This window comes from Hypanus sabinus, chromosome 24, assembly GCF_030144855.1.
Source record: "Hypanus sabinus isolate sHypSab1 chromosome 24, sHypSab1.hap1, whole genome shotgun sequence".
Taxonomy (NCBI): domain Eukaryota; kingdom Metazoa; phylum Chordata; class Chondrichthyes; order Myliobatiformes; family Dasyatidae; genus Hypanus; species Hypanus sabinus.
The window spans coordinates 35,744,784-35,763,134 of NC_082729.1; the positions used below are offsets into that span (position 1 = coordinate 35,744,784).

At 44.2% G+C, this 18,351-nt stretch overlaps 1 protein-coding gene across 2 annotated transcripts in view; it reads left to right on the top strand.

Moving 5' to 3' along the window:
* LOC132380659 (serine/threonine-protein kinase WNK3-like) overlaps positions 1-18,351 on the top strand; it is a 129,832-nt gene that overhangs the window by 24,042 nt on the left and 87,439 nt on the right. The gene's annotated exons all lie outside the window — the stretch shown is intronic.

Here is an 18,351-nt window from a genome sequence, read left to right on the forward strand (position 1 = left end):
AATCCCAGTAAAACGCTCAAAAATTAAAATGTGTACAGTCAGTGGCCACATTATTAGGTACAGGAGTGCAATCCAGTGCAGTCTTCTGCTGCTGTAGCCCATCTACTTCAAGGTTTGAGATGTTGTATATTCAGAGATGCTCTTCTGCACATCACTGTTGTAATGTGGTTATCTGAGTTACTGTCACCCTCCTGTCAGCTTGAATCAGTCTGGCCATTCTCCTCTGACCTCTCATTAACAAGCCATTTTCGCCAACAGAACTGCCACGCACTCAATGGTTTTCCATTCCTTGCACCATTCTCTGTAAACTCGAGAGACTGTTGTGCATGAAAATCCCAGGGGATGATTAGTTTCTGAGATACTCAAACCACCCCATCTGGCACCAACAATCATTTCATGGTCAAAGTCACTTAGATCACATTTCTTCTCCATTCTGATGTTTGGTCTGAACAGCAACTGAACCTCTTGACCAATTCTGTGGGTGAAAACACCTTGTTAATGAGAGAGGTCAGAGGAGAATGGCCAGACTAGCTTAAGCTAGCAGGAAGGCAACAGTAGCTCAAATAACCATACATTACAACAGTGGTGTACAGAAGCAACACAGCACATCAAGCCTTAAAGTGGAAGACCATGAGCATACGCTCAGTGGCTATTTCATTTGGTACAGGAGGTACCTAATAATGTGGCCACTGAGTGTACATTTGTTATGAAAACCACACTGGGTTCCACTCCTGCGACCACTTTATTAGGTACACTCTGTGGCCACTGAATGTACACCCATGACAATGAACTGGGATTTAATCCATTTCTTCTTAAATATTTCAGTGGAAGGCATTGAATGTTTTCTCTGTAGCCTAGTGCATGTGCTTCTAAATTCTCTGCAATCCAATAGTGTGTTAACTTGATTAAACAGTGATTTATCACACTGCAGAGCTGCAGAATGATAATCTGTAGTGTAAACGGCACGTTATCACAATGGGACGTTTACCATCACCTCTTCTCTCTGCCAATCCACCCACATCCACACCCAGAGTTATTTTCTTATCGAAAGACAAACACCTTCAACAAAATGGACAGGGCCTTGCAGGCAGGCAGGCAGGAACAAAGAGGGGCTGTTCAGCTTGTCTAAAGCTGCCCAGTTCAAATATGCAATAAAGGGGAATCCATTTGGATTTTTAAATAGCATTTAGACATTGCCATGCCAACATGCCTGTCTGGCAGTCAGCTCACATTAATACTAAATCATTGTCTGTTCTGTTACAGCAGTTACAGTCTAGCTAATACACAAGAGCCCTTGACCTGTCTGCATGCCTGTTCTCACTCAGAGCTTCCTCTATGTGCAAGTGTGATTTTATTTTCTCTCAGCAGGATGTTTGAAATCCAGCCCCCATTTATAGGGTCAGTTTCTGCTACACTGCTCTTGCCTCCATCAGTTCAGAATACACTGAGGCATCATCTGGCTTCATTTCCTCGACTCCCGATACATGGTGGAATTACAGAGTCTTGATGAAGGCTCTTGGCCCGATAAGTTGAATGTTTATTCCTGTTCATAGGTGCTGCCTGACCTGCTGAATTCCTTCAGCATTCTTGTGTGCATTGCTCTGGGTTTGCAGCATCTGCAGAATTTCTTGTGTTCACATTTTGGAACTGGTTTATTATTGTCACAGGTACTGAGATACAGTGAAAAGCTTGTCTTGCATACCATTTGTACAGATCAAATCATTACAGTGTATTTGAGGTGGAACAGAGTAAATAAAGGGAACAGCTCTAGAGAGAAAATACAGTGTTGTTAAACAAAAAGGTGCTAGATTGTAAAGTACACTGAGGTCAAAAGTACTACTAGGAAACTGTTTAATGATCTTATAGAAGCTGTCCGTGAACGAGCTGGTACATACGTTCAGGCTTTTGTATCGTCTGCCCGACGGGGAAGGGGAGAAGAGATGACGGGGGGGGGGGGTGGTGGGCTTGAGAGTGCTGTTTGCTTTACCGAGGCAGGGAGAAGTACAGATAGTCCATTGGAGGGGAGGCTGGTTCCTGTGATGAGCTGAGCTGTGTCTGCAACACTGTAGCTTCCTACATTCATGGACAGAGTATTTGCCAAATCTAAGCAGTTAGGATGCTTTCTACAGTGCTTTGAAAAAAATTGGCGAGGGTTGACCTCTTTAGTCTCCTGAGGAAGTAGAGATGTTGCTGTGCTTTCCTGGCTGTGATGTCTGCGTGATGATCACTTCTGAGAACATGAAGTCCTCAACCTCAACACCACTGATGTAGACAGGGAGCATGTACACCACCCCCTTCCTGAAGTCAATGATCAGCTCTTTTGTTTTGCTGACCTTGAGGGAAATATTGTTGTCACGACACCATGTCATTAAGCTCCCTATCTCCTTCCTGAACTCTACAGTGGTTTTATCTGCAACTTGTAGACTGAGTTGGGAAGAATCTGGCCGTGCACGAGTGAGTGGACAGGGTGTGGAGTAGGGGGGGTTGAAGATGCAGTCTTGTGGCATCAGTATCAGTGTTCAGAATAATTGTGACCTGTCCTTACTGACTGAGGTCTGTTGGTCTGGAAGTCAAAGATTCAGTTGCAGAGGGTGGTGTTGACTCCCAGGATCCAGCACTTGGTGATGAGTTTGCTTGTAATTCTATTATTGATTAAATTCCCTTTCACCTCCCTCTCCAGAGTCTGTCTTTCTGTTGTAGTTTCCATGGCTGAGGAGATACTGCTGGGTTAATTGAACTTAATTTTTGAGGGGATTGCCTGATTGGGAAAGACTTGAGAGACATGGGCCTTTACTCTCAGGAGTTTCTATTTATTTAGATATGAGCATAGGTCAGCCCCTTCAGGCCCAGCAAGCCACACTGCCCAGCAGCTTACCTATTTAACATTAGCCTGTTAACTTGCAGCCCTGTGCTCAAGTGCTGTCTTGTAACCGAGACACTGTAGGAGCTCAGCACGTCAGGCAGCATCTATGGAAGGAAATGGAGAGCTGCCGTTTCAGGCCGAGACCCTTCATCTGGTGAACATAGGACCTGATGCCAAGAGTCTTGATGAAGGGACTCAGCCAGGAATGTCAACTGTTCATTTCTCTCCATCTGGCCTCCGAAGTTCCTAAAGCATTTTGTGTGTGTTGCTGAAGATCTGCAGAATCTCTTGTAGTTATGCAATGTCAAACAAGTGGCAGGTTAGGTGCTTTCAGCTGTAAATCATCTGGTCAGTGATCTGGATGGGTTGGGCACACCATTCTCCTTCTGGACCTTTGTGTGCTGCAGTTTCCAAAAATCCAGCTTTCTAGGAATCCTTGGCGGAAGTTCCTTAGTGATTCTGAATTGTACAATTTCTTTCCCAAACTTCAGTTTCTCAGAATGTTGACAGATAAAGGAAGAAGGATTAGTGTTTGTCACGTGCATTGAAACGTACAGTGAAAGCATCACCTGTGCTGGTGGGCTGCCCGTATGCCCACACCTTACCTATCAGTACTGCAGTGAACATATTTGGAATGTGGGAGGAAACTGGAGCACTGTGATGAAATGCTCATGGTCACGGGGAGAGCATACAGACTCCTTGCAGACAGTGGCGGGAATTGAACCCTGATCTTACAGTTGGCTGTTATAAGGTGTTGTGCTAACTGCTACACTACCTTGCTGTCCCATCTTCGCACAGGCACCTTGCTGGTGACAGTTGTGTTAACCACGCAGTAATCTCGCCTGATTATTTGATTTCTCTATTAACTGTTGATGATGGGAAATCAAAGCTCACGCAGTGACTTGTAGTTTGCCCTGAGTGGGGCAGATATTTCTTGTGATGTAAGCGTCTGCGTTCATCAAAAATCACTTCAAATAATAGTGTGCACATTGCTCTCGCCTTGTCATGGGCACATCTTCAAAATCAAGTGTCTCAAGGCAGAGGGTTGTAAATTCCGTCAACAGAGTGTTGTAGACTCAGCCAGCTCCATCACAGACCCAAGCCTCACCACCAAAGGGGGACATCTTCAAAAAGAGGTATCTCAAGGCATCATCCATCATTAAGTGGCCTGACCATCTGGGACATGCCCTCTTCTCGTTACTACCATTGAAGAGGTGTAGGAGCCTGAAGACCCACACTCAACATTTTAGGAACAGCTTCTTCCCCTCCACCCTTCCATGATCACTACCTCACAATTCCTCTTTTGCACTATGTATTTATTTTTTTCAAAGGTAAATTTAATGTCAGAGAAATATAAACAATATACATTCAGAAATGCTTTTTCTTTGCAACCATCTACGAAAATAGAGGAGTTCCCCAAAGAATGACAGTTAAATGTTAGAACCCCAAAGTCCCCCCCCCCCTCAGCTCTCCTCCCTCCTGTCCATAAGTGGCAACAATCAATGACCCCCCCTCCCCCCATGGCTAAAAAAAGCATTGGCGCCCGCCACCGAGCACTCGAGCATGCAGCAAAAGCAACAGCAAAGACTTGCAGTACTCCAAAGACTACGTGTTCACCCAGTATTCAACATACCATAGGTTCTCTGTCCCCGTTGTGTTGCTTTTTCGGAGCTCTGTGCCCAAAGATCTCGGGCTTTTGGGCACACAGCCAAAGGTCTTCCAGCTCCTATGACACACTGGTCTGGGACCCTGACCTTTGATACGCCCGTCTCCAGAATCCCGAGATCCTAGGCCTCCAAAGGTGAGCTGAACTCTTAGGCCAGGCCTTTGGCATGTCGGATAGCGGCCAGTCATGACGCTCCGCGAGCAGGTCCCATCCCTGCAAAGAACTGAAGTCAGTGTGTAACTCCAAGTCAGGGACTTCAAGATAACCCTCAAAGGGAAAAATAAGGAAATAGAGCTGTTTCCAAAGAGGCAAGCAAAGGAGTTGCCATTTAGCGCCATCTTAACTAAGCCCCGCCCTCTGACTTGTAACTTGTAGTCATAAGACCATAGACATTGGAACAGAATGGTCCATCTTGTCCAGCAAGTCCGCTTCGCCATTCAATCATGACTGATCCTCTTGGTTTTTCTCCTCCTCAACCCCAGTTCCCGGCCTTCTCCCCATAACTTTTGATGCCATGTACAATCAAGAACCTATCAATCTCTGCCTTAAACACATCCAACAGCCTGGCCTCCACAGCTGCATGTGGCAATAAATTCACCGCCCTTTGGCTAAAGAAATTTCTCCACTTCTCTGTTTTGAAAGGGTGCCCCTCTATCCTGGACTCTCCCATCATGGGAAACATTAGGGAAACATTTCCACACCACCTCTGTCTAGGCCTTTCAGTATTCAAAAGATTTCAATGAGATTTCCATCATCCTTTTGAATTCCAGCAAGTGCAGACCCAGAGCTATCAAATGTTCCTTGTATGATAACACTAAGTCTTGGAATCATCATTGTGAACCTCCTCTGGACCCTTTCTAATGCCAGCACTTTTTAGGATGAGGGTCCCAAAACTGTTCAGAATACTCAAGGTGAGGCCTCCCCAATGCCTTCTAAAGCCTCAGCATCAAATCCTTTCATGTCTTGCACTGTAGTTCTGTCACAAAGTAATAAATTTCACAGCATACATCAGTGATGATAAATCTGACTAATTCTGAATTTCAAGTTCAGGTGAGCCTGTGTTGCATGGAGAGAGAAATGGGGAGAACATATCAACCCCTGACTGAGAATTAACTTGGATCCTCTCTGGTCCACAGCAGATGCCCCTCAAAACTAATCAATAAGCTTAATGACTTTGGCCTCAATACATCTTTGTACAGCTGGATTCTTAATTTCCTCACGCAGACCCTAGTCAGTTTGGATTGGAAAGAACTCTTCAATCTCCATCAGCACAGGTGCACCATAAAGCTTAGCCATCTTGCTTTACACTTATAACTGAAGCTAAGAACGGGTCCAATACCATTTTTAAGTTTGCTGGTGACGCCATTGTCGTAGGCCAAATCAAAGGTGATGAATCGGCATATGGGAATGAGACTGAAAATCTGGCTGATTGGTGCCACGGCAGCAACCAGCAAGGAGCTGGTTTTTGACTTAAGGAGAATGAAACTGGAGGTTCTTGAGCCAGTCCTTATCAGGAGTTCAGAGGTGGAGAGAGTCAGCAACTTTAAATTCCTTGGTGTTATAATTTTGGAGGTCCAGCAAGTGCCATTACAAAGTAAGCACGGCAGTGGCTCCATTTCCTTAGAAGTTTGTGAAGATTTAGCATGACATCTAAAATCTGTGGTGGAGAGTATATTGACTGGCACGAGGAAACACGAAGTCTGCAGATGCTGGAAATTCAAACAACACACACGCAAAATAAACGTCGCCAGTGCTTTTCCCTATAGATGCTGCCTGGCCTGCTGTGTTCCACCAGCATTTTATGTGTGTTGGCTGTATCATGTCCTGGTATGGAAACACAAATGCCTTTGAATGGAAAATCCTACAAAAGGTAGGATATGGTCAAGTCCATCATGGTAAAGCCCTCCCAGCCATTGAGCACATCTAACTGAAGCTCTGTTGCGGGAAAGCAGCATCCATCCTCAAGGACCCCCCGCTACCCAGATCATGCTCTCTCCTTGCTGCTGCCAGCAGGAAGCATGTATAAGGACCTCAGGACTCTCCAGCAGGTTCAAGAACAGTTATTACCCTTCACGCATCAGGCTGTTCAACTAGTGTGGATAACTTCACTTGCCCTATCACCGAGCAACGGACTCACTTTCAAGGACTCTTCATCTCATGTTCTTGCTAGTTATTGCTTATTTATTATATATTTGTATAGTTTGTTGTCTTTTGCACTTGGCTTGTTTTTCTGTCCTGTTAGGTGCTGTTTTCACAGGTCTGTTTTATTTTTTTTAAATCCTCAAGACAACTGCAGCTCATTCAGAATGTTGCTGCTATAGAGTCCTCACTGAGACCAAAAAAGTAGAACATAGCACTCCAGTTCTCAAGTTGTGTTCTGGCTTCTTGTCCATCAGTGGATTGACTTTAAAATATTACTAGTTTATAAAGCACTGAGTGAATGGTCTAGCTCCAAAATACATGTCTGATCTCTTGCTGAATTATGAACTTTCCTGAAGTTGTCTGTGGCTTGTCTGATTACTGTCCCCAGGGTCAAAACTAAACATGGTGAATCAGATTTTAGTTTGTTATGCTGTGTCCTGAATAACCTTTCAGATCCTCTTTTCATATAACCTTTTCATATCCACTATAGCTTTTAATTAGAATCTCCTGCACTGTAACTTCTATTGATCAGATCTGTGTTTTATGTGATTTTATTCTCTTGTATATTGTCTGAAATTTGATGTTTGATTTTTTCTATCTTTGTAAAGCCTTGTGAATTGCTTTGTGTTTGAAAAGTGCGATACAAGTAAACTTGCTTGCTTTGATTAAATTATGGTTCTTGGGTTTACTGAGTGTGCCTGCAAGTAAATACCAGGGTTGTGTACAGTGAAATGTATGCATTTTGATAATAAATTTACTTGAACTTTGAAATGGGGAAGAAGGAAAGGGGTAAAACAACTCATGTACTGAGCCAGTATAGAGTCACACAGCAAGGAAATAGGTCCTTTGGCCCAACTGAGGAGATTTGGTGTCACCATAGACATTCACATATTTCTGCAGATGCACCGTAGATAGCATTCTAACTGGCTGCCTCATTGTCTGGTGTGTTTGGGGGGGGGGCGGGGTGTGAGAGGGCTACTCTGCAGATTTGGGGGAAAAAGCTGGAGAAAGTTGTAAGCACAGTCAGCTCTATCATGGGCACTTGCCACCCCAGCGTCCAGGACAGATTCAAAAGGCGATGCCTCAAATAGGGGGATCCATCATTAACCCATCACCCAAGACATACTCTCTTCTCATTGCTACCATCAGGAAGGAGATGCAGGAGCCTGCAGGAACACCTGCTTCCCCTCTGCCATCAGATTCCTGAATAGACAATTGAACTCATGAATACTACCTCACTACATTTTTGTGTACTGATTTAATTTAACTATTTAATATATTTGCTGTATTTCACAAGCTTTTTCTATTATGTATTGCAATGTACTGCTGCTGCAAAGACAACATATGCCGGTGATGTTAAATCGGATTCTGAACTGATCCATTCAGACTTTGTTGCCCAGTGAGTGTGCCCCATCTGCCCCAGTTCAGCTTTCCAAACCACTCCTATTCATGTATTTCTCTAGATAGCCTGGATTGTTGCAGGGTGTCAATGATGGAGGGAATGAATAGATGCTGTACAGTCAGGATGTTTCGTCAGCATCTCAATTTGCTTTAGTCTATAGCAAATGACTCACCACATTCAAAAACCAGATTTATTGTCAAAACACACAAGTCCATCTACACACAACAGCATTGAACGACAGCAGTGTCACAGTTACATAGCATCACAGAGGAACAACCAATTCAGCATCCACTCAGTGGCCACCTTATTAGGCACACCTGTACACATCAGTAATACAAATAACTCATCAGCCAATCATGTGGCAGTAGCTCAATGCATAAGAACATGCAGGTATGGTCAAGAGGTTCAGTTGTTGTTCAGACCAAACATCCGACTGCGGAAGAAATATGATCTAAGTAACTTGGGCCATGGAATATTGTTGGTGCAGACAGGGTGGTTTGAGTATCTCAAACTGCTGATCTCCGAGGACAGAGAACGGTGGGAAGAACAAAAAAACATCCAATGAGCATCAGTTCTGTGAGTGAAAATGCCTTGTTAATGAGAGGTGTCAAAGGAGAATGGCCAGACTGGTTCAAGCTGACAAAGTCAGCAGGAACTCAGATAACCAAGCATTATTACAGTGGTGAGCAAATTAATATCTCTGAGCGCACAACGTGTCAAACCTTTGTGTACAGGAAGTATGTGATAAAGTGGTTACTTAGTTTAAATTATACATAATGAGAACAAAACAAGGACATTTTCATGCTAAGTTAAGATTTAATGTTGCTAAACTGTAGTGATTAGGGTTTGCCGGCCGATTCAAGAACTGAATGGTTGAGGGGAAGTAGCTATTCCTATACCTGGTGGTGTGGGGCATCAAGTTCAAGCTTGTCATTCAACCATATATTTGTATACCATGAAACAGAACAATATTCATCTGACCAAGTTCACGGCATGGTACACATTACTTTACATGTGTGGGTGTGTATGAGTTGTATTTCCATGAATAAATTAGCATATTTATTCCAGAAGGTTGGCGCTTAGCATGAGATACATTTAGGACACAAGCTGGAAGGGAAGCTGTATAACATTTATGGCACTTCATACAAGATGAAACCAGGGTGATGGCAGAGAGTTCAGTAAGCTGAAGAACTTGTTCCCCACCCTAATGGTTCTTGTCCTAATGCGAGGGTACCTCCTGCCTGATGGTAGGGGGTCAAAGTGATTGTGAGACCAATGGGAGGGGCCCTATGTATGCTGTGCTCCTGATAAATGTGGAAGAGACCCTGATGATCCTCTGAGCAGTCCTCAATTCTTTAAAACAAACAGAGGAATAGGCCCTTCAACGTTTTGAGCCATGCAGCCCAACAATCCCCGATTTTAACCCTAGCCTAATCACAAAACGATCTATAATGACCAGTGAACCTACCTGGTACACATTTGGATTTTGGGAGGAAACCGGAGCACCCAGAAAAGAATCCACACATTCCACGGGAAGGGCATACAGACTCCTTACAGATGTCGTTGGAAATAAACTCCAGCATCGCACTCACTGCACTGCCACTGTGACCGTTTGCGGTCAGATGCCGTGCAGTTGGTCAGGACACTTAGTGGTGCTCCTTATGGTGGGTGAGTCTAAGATCAGAGGATGCAGCCTCAGCATAGAGGGGTGTCTTTTCAGAACAGAGATGAGGAAGAATTCCTTTAGCCAAAGGGTGGCGAATCTGTGGAATTCGTTGCCATAGCCAGCTGTAGTCAACGGGTATACTTAAGACAGAGGTTGATTCTTGATTAGTCAGGGCATGAAGGGATAGGGGGAGAAGGCAGGAAATTGGGGCTGAGAGGAAAATGGATCAATGATGATGAAACGATGGAGCAGACTTGCTGGGCCAAATGGCCTAATTCTGGTCCTATGGTCTAATCAGTCTCTAAGGCTTAATCTGGGGTCCACGAATCACTTGCTTAATGGTATTGGTCCAAGGCGTAACGAAATTTGGGAGCCAGACAAGTTTCCTGTCATTTGTAAGCACTTGGCTTTTGGGGGAGGTTAGCGATTTGATTGTAATGCAGTTGAGCATCAGAGGGAGATGTTTAGTGGGGTTTTTTGATTCACTGTATGGAAAGCCATAGAAAATCCTTGAATGCTGTTGGTTTATTATTGACCACAATATGACAACTGGATTAGCGTGTTGTATGTACAGGTCACTTCTTTACATCAGTGAAAAGGGAAAAGCAATAACAGAATGCAGAATAAAGTGTTGCAGTTACAAATTGCAGTGCATGCAGGCTACAGAGGTTGAGTCCATCGTACCATATTGGGAATCTTGCAATCAGTCGCTTGGTTATGCAAGATGGGTTAACATGTGAGGGACTAGAATGTAAGAGCAAGGCATTGATCAGACCACATGGAGTATTGTGAGCAGTTTTGGGCCCCATGTAGGACATGCTGGCATTGATAAGGATCCAGATTCATGGGAATCATCCTGGGAATGAAAGGGTTAACATATGAGAAGTTTTTCAGTCTGGGCCTGTATTCACTGGAGTTTAGAAGATGGGGGAAACCTAATGAATATCGAAAGGCCTAGATAGAGTGGTTGGGGGAGGATGTTTTCTATCATGGAGGAGTCTAGGAGCAGGAGAACGGATTGAGAGCGATATAGATCAGCCACGATAGAATGGTGGTGCGGTGTTGATGGGCTGAATGCCCTAATTTTGCACTGATGTCTCATAACTCCAGGGTAGAAGCTGTCTTTGAGCCTGGTGATCTGTGATTCTGCCTAATGGAAGGGGGGAGAAGAGGGAATGAATGTGGCTAGTGCCTTGGACTATGCTGGCTGTTTTAACAAGGTCGTGGACGGGAGGCTAGAGTCTGTGATGTGCTGAGCCATGTTCACAACTCTGCCCTTTCTTGTAGTCATGGGCAGAGAAGTTGCTGTACCAAGTGGTGATGCACCCGGAGATGTCCCTTCAAACACTCAGCATCTGTGGGTCATCTCAAGTCAATGACCCATCATGGCCTTGCATTCACACAGCACACATTTACTTGCTTTTTCTCGGCTCTGTTCAGTACCTGAGGCCCGTGGTCAGTGACAGCTTTACAAAGAGAACTTTTTTTGTTCTACATTGCACTTCTCTTTCCTGTTTCCATTGCGGTTCATGCTCACTCCCCCACAACAGTCACTAAACCTCAGTCCCTTGTATCACCACCTCGGGGAAAATTCGTTTCTGGATGCTTTCAAGCATCTTGAAGAGTAGCTTACACAACAAACCTACCATACCGCCGAAGGGGTGACTGTTCACTGTAGTTGCTATCAGGCCAAAGGGAAGGGAACGGGGCAGGGTGACAAGGCAGGCAAGTGGGCAAATTAAAATGATGTGCTGGCATTGGAGAGGGTCCATTAAGGTTCACAGGAATGAAAGGGTTAATGTACGAGGAGCGTTTGACATCTCTGGGACTGGCCTAATTCTGCTCTTGTGTCTTACCATCTTATAAAGAAATCCCTCAAGTTTTTGCTTTATTGCCCTTCAACTCTCAGACTCCTGAACTGGCATGGATAACTTCAGTCACCTCAACTCGGAACTGTTTCCACTCATTTTCAGTTCTGCTTATTATTTATTTATTATTACTGCTATTTTGTTTTTGTAAGCTTTGTCTTCTGCATATCAGTTTGTCAGTCTTTGTGTGTACTCTTTACTTCTGCTGTATTTTTGTTTTATTGTAAATGCCTGCAAGGAAATGAATCTCAGGGTAGTATATGGTGGCATATATGTACTTTAATAGTAAACTTAATTTGAACTTTAGAACTATAAATTTTATTCAGTTTCCTGAACTCAGGGTGGCAGTGATGCCCAAGGGGGTTGAAGGGCCAACCTGGGCCCCTGGCATGATGAAGGCCGGTTCTTCACATGCGAAGATCAGGAGGGAATATCCATATCACTGAAGGACTTTTCCTCCCACCTGCACTGCATAGGTTCATAGTGAGGATCAGTACACTCCAGGCTGGGCGACGTTCCACAATGACACAGCAAGCTGCAGCAATTGGTTGAGTATCGGAGTTTTCCTTTTTGTAGACAAACTCCTGTCAAAGCTAACGAGTCCCATTGACCTGGGTTTGGAATCTCTGGCTGGCTGCCAGCCTTCCCACCCAGTTACACCACTGGACACTCAGTCGCACCATGACCTGGCAAACTCAGTCAGAGCGGGGACGTCACATGAAAACATTGCTATGTGCACAGTAGTGTAGGAGAGGCCATGTGTGAGCGACCTGCATGGCAAGCCAAACAGTGGTCCTGCGATGAGCACTACACCTGGAAATGAGAGGCTGAGGAAGAAGTTTCACTTTCCTTAAATGAGCAGGACGTCCAACCCGGGTCTCACCTGGCCCCTGGCATGAAGAGATGGAAAAGTTGGTGATTGGATCAGATGAGCTCTCCGCCATTGCCATGTGGACGTGTGAGTGGACCGGATGACCACCCTCCACTATGGACATCAGCAAATTCTCTTCCTGCCTGCCACCTGGGGTTGGAGGCCTGGAGGCAGCCTGTCCTGAAGTTGGAGACTTCTGTGTGAGTGGGATAGTTTTGCTGCTGTTGCTTTTCATTGTTGTTTCTTGTGTTGTTCTGGAACATTTCTTAGGGTTCATCGTAGCCGAGGGTAGTGGGAATAAGCTCCCACTGCCTAATAAATGTTCCCAATGGCGTGCATCTCACTAGCTTCTGACAACCAAATCCAGATCCTGTTTTTCATGTGGTTTAGCTACTAATCCTGGTGGTGCCCTTTCTACTGACAGGAGATGGGACAAAGGTGGATTGCTGGTGGCTTAAAGCCAGTCTCTTTAGGTATACGTGGCTCATCAGCTGTGGTTGGCGGCTTATCCATGAGAAGTACTCATGGGAAAGGCTTCGGGAGTAAACCCCGAGGGGAAAAATCCAGAGCTGGAGTCCCTAAGAGTTGAATTCAATGCTGACTGGCAACTGGTGCAACACTGCTGGTGCCAGACTGTCTCAGTTCCTTTGGAGTCATCAGCTGCATAGAGCAGGGGAGCCTGTGACATGGGCTACAGCTTGCTACCCTGGCTTGCATATTACATAGACAACTAGAACAGAACTAGCGGAGGGCCTTAGTTGATTCTATGGTGATTCTTCCAACATCAAGATGTTTGTGTGGAGTTCTCAAAACTTCATTTCTCTTTTTGTTGCCCAGCAGTGTCTGTCAGTTGAGGAAGTGGGTACCCCCCCCCCCCCCGCCATTCTCCCCTCCCTTCCCCCAACCCAGCACTGTAATTTGGTATTAAGATAACCTCATGCTGCTTTGAGTGGGGAACTTACCCAGTTTTTGATTCCCTTGTGGAATTTTTATCCTTCGGTTGGGAGAGTTCTGCATTTATAAAGATGAAGATTAGCTTTATTTGTCACATGTACTTTGAAATGGTGAAATGCATCATTTGCGTTAACAGGTAGCAGCCCCCAAGTGTCTAGGGTCAACACGGCATGCCCTCAATTTCCTAACCCTAACACATATGTCTTTGGAATCTGGGAAGAAACTGGAACACCCGGAGAAAACCCACACAGTCAAGGGGAGAGCATACAAACTCTGTACAGGCAACAGAGGTCACTGGCGCTGTATTAGCATTATGCTGACTGCCATGCAACTGTGCCACCATTTTTTCCTTTACTCTTTTACTGAGGGTGTCTTCAAGACCTGGTGCCTCACTCTGGACCTTCACCATCCAGGAAATGCCCCCTTCCTGTTCCCATCATGGGGAGGAGATACAGGAGCCTGAAGACTCACACTCAGTAACTCAGAAACTGCTTTTTACCCTCCACCATCTGATTTCTGAATGATCCCATGAAAATTTTGTTATTACTCTCAGTTTTTAATTCCATAAAACAAATTCCACATCCTGTAAGTCAATGATGATGCATTGGAAATGTGGAACCTATTGTTAGAAGCTTAATGGCATAATCCAAGGCATTGTGCAGTGGTCCACCAGTAATTGTGCGTCTCATGGGTCTGGGCCTGTACTTGCTGGAGTTTAGAAGACTGAGGAGAGATCTCATTGAAACCTACTGAATACAGATTGGTTCCAGAACACCACCCTCTGTGGATACCAAAACACACGAATGCTCAAGTCAGTGGACTTTAGGACCTGGCGGAGCTCCGTATCTTATTTCATCAGTCTCAGTGCAGTGGACTTTAGGACCCAGCAGAGTTTGGGACCCGCTGCCTGCAGTGTTTCTGTTCTGGAAAATGATCACGATTGAAAATAAAGTAGAAATAATAAAACGATCAGAAAGAGGTGAAACGTCGTTGGTCATTGGATAAGCATTAGGCTACAGTCGGTCAACGATCAGAACAATTTTAAAGGATAAAGTGAGAATAATGGAGCATGTGAAGGCTCTGCCCTGATGAAAGCTACAATTATTACTAAGCAACACAGTGGTTTAATTATTGAAATACATACATTTCTTAAGTGCTTTATATGCATAGAAAGGTAAAATATATGCTATATACTAAGATAAACTGATGCTAAATAATACTGGATGTGTGTGTTCCGCCTTAGAGAACTTATGGTTTTTTTTTGATTCCCAATCCGCACATCCTCCCGTATACTTCAAAACATTTCTAGATTACTTATAATACCTAATACAATGTAAATACTATGTAAGTAGTGGTTATACTGTATTGTTTAGGGAATAATGACAAGAAAAAGAAGTCTGTACATGTTCAAACAAGTACTGGAGAGAGAACTTCCCAGTTTTCCTGATCCGCGATTGGTTGAATCTGCGCATACGGAACCAGCGGATAAGGAGGGCCGACTATTGAAAAGCCCAGATAGAGTGGATGTGGAGGGGATGTTTCCTATAGTGAGGGAGTCTAGGACCAGAGGGCACAGCCTCAATATACAAGCATGCCCCTTTAGAACGGAGATGAGTAATTTCTTTATCCAGAGGGTGGTGAATATGTGAAATTCATTGTCACAGATGGATATGGAGGCCAAGTCATTAGGATAATTGTTTTGATATGAATCCTCTACAATGCCAGCACATCTTTTCCTTAGATAAGAAACCCAAAACTGCCTACAATACTCCCAAGTGTGGTCTGACCAATGCCTTGTAAAGCCTCAGCATGACATCCTTGTAATGGTCCTCTTGACACACCACTGGCACAACACTATGGGCCTTGGGACATATGCTCCATTCTGTATTTTTTTTTATTCCTTCTGATTTCCTTGTCCTTCACCTCAGCTGGGAGAATAATATACCCTCAGTGGATATTTTATTCAGTACATCAGCTCGTAATGTAAATATCTAATCAGCCAATCATGTGGCAGCAACTTAATGCATAGAAGCATGCAGACGTGGTCAAGAGATTCAGTTGCTGTTCAGACCAAACATCAGAATGAGGAAGAAATGCGATTTTATTGACTTTGACTATGGAATGATTGTTGATGTCAGGTGGGATGGATTGAATATTTCAGAAATTGCTGCTATCCTGGGATTTTCATGCACAACAGTCTCTAGAGCAGTAGTTCCTAACTGCTTTGGGCCAATACCATTAAGCAAGGAGTCTGTAGACCCCAGGTTTGGAACTCTGGCTTGAGAACTTACAGAAAGTGATGCGAAAAACAAAAAAAAATCCAATGAGCGGCAATTCTGTGGTCGAGACGCCTTGTTAATGAGAGAGGTCAGTGGAGAATGGCCAGACTGATTCAAAGTGACAAACACGACGGTAACTGAAATAACCGCACGTTTCAGCAGTGGTGTGCAGAAGAGAATCTCTGAATGCAAAACACGTTGAACCTTGAAGTGGATGGGCTACAGCAGCAGAAGATCACGAGCATACACCGAGTGGCCACTTTATTAGGTACAAGAGATACTTAGTAATGTGGCTACTGGTGTATACTTTGCATGGTGTATTTTTTGGCATGTGGGAATCCAGTTGTGTAATGCATTAAAAATTTGTGCAATTTTGTGCATAACTTGGTGCAATATGGTGCATTAAAAATAGCTTCCTACACAGGATGAATTTTCTTTGAAGTGAGGCTATTGCTGTATAAGCAAAAGTGAAAAGCATTTTTTCAAGATGCTACAAATAGCAAAGATGAGCGATTACTTAGTCTGTTCCTGTTAGTGTGGTTAGTAAGACATTTTGGCAAGGATATGAAGACAATTTCTGGCTCTTCATTCTGGGCACCTACAACAATGGAGTATAATCTTTCTTTTGCATGCAATCCATAGAGATCATTTGATCACATCAGTGCATTGAGGTAGTACAAGGGAAAAGCAATAACAGAATACAGTTACAAACAAATGAATGTCTACAGATGCTGGAAATCCAAAGCAACACACACAAAATGTTGGAGGAACTCAACAGGTCAGACAGCATCTATGGAAATGAATAAACAGTCATCGTTTTGGGCTGAGACCTTTCTAAAGTGCTGAAGATGGGTCTCTGCTCGAAACATCGACTGTTTATTAATTTCCATAAATGCTGTCTGACCCACTGAATTCCTCCAGCATTTTGTCTCTGTTGCACTGAATAAAGTTAGTTCAGGTAGACAGTGAGGTGTAAGGCGATTAAAACAACATGGGTGGATGTAGAATCTGTCTTGCAGCCTTTCAATAGTCTTAGCAGGATTGAAACTGTCCTTCAATCTAATAGTATATGCTTTCAGGATATTGTATAATTTGATTTTTTTTTGGGTGGCATGTAGAGTGCAGAGAGCAACTAGCACAGCTTTGTGCTGTTCTTATTTAGTTGTGTTGACTGCGGACAACATGCAGTCATAGAGCACAGAAACAGTCCATCTAGTCAGCCTAATCTTTCGCCTGGACTCTGGTGCCGTGCACCGTCACAGCAGCCTCTGTGGGGCCAACCAAAGGTGATATTGTGATTTTTAAAACATCTTTGTTTTTACAATTGCGAGACTTTGCTGGACATTAAACACTTCAAGTATTGGCGAGTTGTTCGTTGGCCGAGGAGCTGAAGCAGTGGACTTGGTGTGGGTTGTGATGCTGCCTGCTACAGAGGTATCAGAGTGGGTGCGCGAAGGTGCTATGCAGTTAAACAGCGAGTGATTGTCTTGGTGGTTTTTCTTGTGATCACAAGACCCTGCTGGACATTGGTAATGTGGAATGCTGCAAATCTGGTTCAACAGTTTATTGGTGGGACAGACAGCAGGGGAGCTGCACGGCCTCAGTTGTAGTATAGACTAGGCCACATGCTACAGTCGCCCAAGAGAGAGACTTTGGCGATACTGCCCAGAGGCGGTGTCGGTGCTGCCCTCCAGTGATCACTCAGTAGAAGATTGCATTCATCTGCAGATTGCGGCGAGCTTGCTCATGCCAGCAACATTCATGGATGCAGGGCTATTTTAGACTTCTTGGTGTGGCTGCATGTTTACTGCTATCTTATTGGTGCTATATGTCCTTTGTTTTGTGTATGACTTGGTACTATGTTTTGCACCTTGGCCTCAGAAGAACGCTGTATTCATGGGTATTCCTGTATGGTTGAATGACACTTAAACTTAGTTCCATCTATTTGCACCTGGACCATAGCCACCAATACCTCTCTCTATGTACCCATCCAACTTCAAATGTTGCAAAGAACCCACTGGTAACTGCTCCACCTTCTGAGTGAAGAAGCTCCCCCCTTATGTCCCTCTTAAATATTTTACCTTTCACACTAAAGCTATGGCCTCTCATCCTCATCTCATCTAACTAGAGGGGAAATAACAGCAAGCATTTTATATATACTAATAATTACATTTACCTCTGTAAGATCTCTGCTCATTCTCCTGCACTCCAGGGAATGAATCCCTGACCTATTCAGCCCAACTCAGGTCCTTAAGTCCTGGCAGCATCCTTGTAAATTTTCTCTGTACTCTTTCAAGCTTGTCGGTATCTTTCCTGTTGGCCTGGAGCCTTTTCAGTCCTGAATTCAGGACTGGTGTGTACAGAAAGACCATATGTTATAGAAGCAGATTTAGGCCATGTTGGCCCACTTGGTCCGTTCTGCCATTTGATCATGGCTGATTTATTATCCCTTCTCCGGCATTCTTTCTGTAATCTTTAACTCCCTTACTAATCAAGAACCTGTTTTAAGTATACCCAATGACTTGACCTCCACAGCCATCTGTGGCAATGAGTTCCACAGAATCACCATCCTCTGGCTAAAGAAATTCCTCACCTCTGTTTAAGAGGGACAATCTTCTATTCTGAGGCTATGCCCTCTGG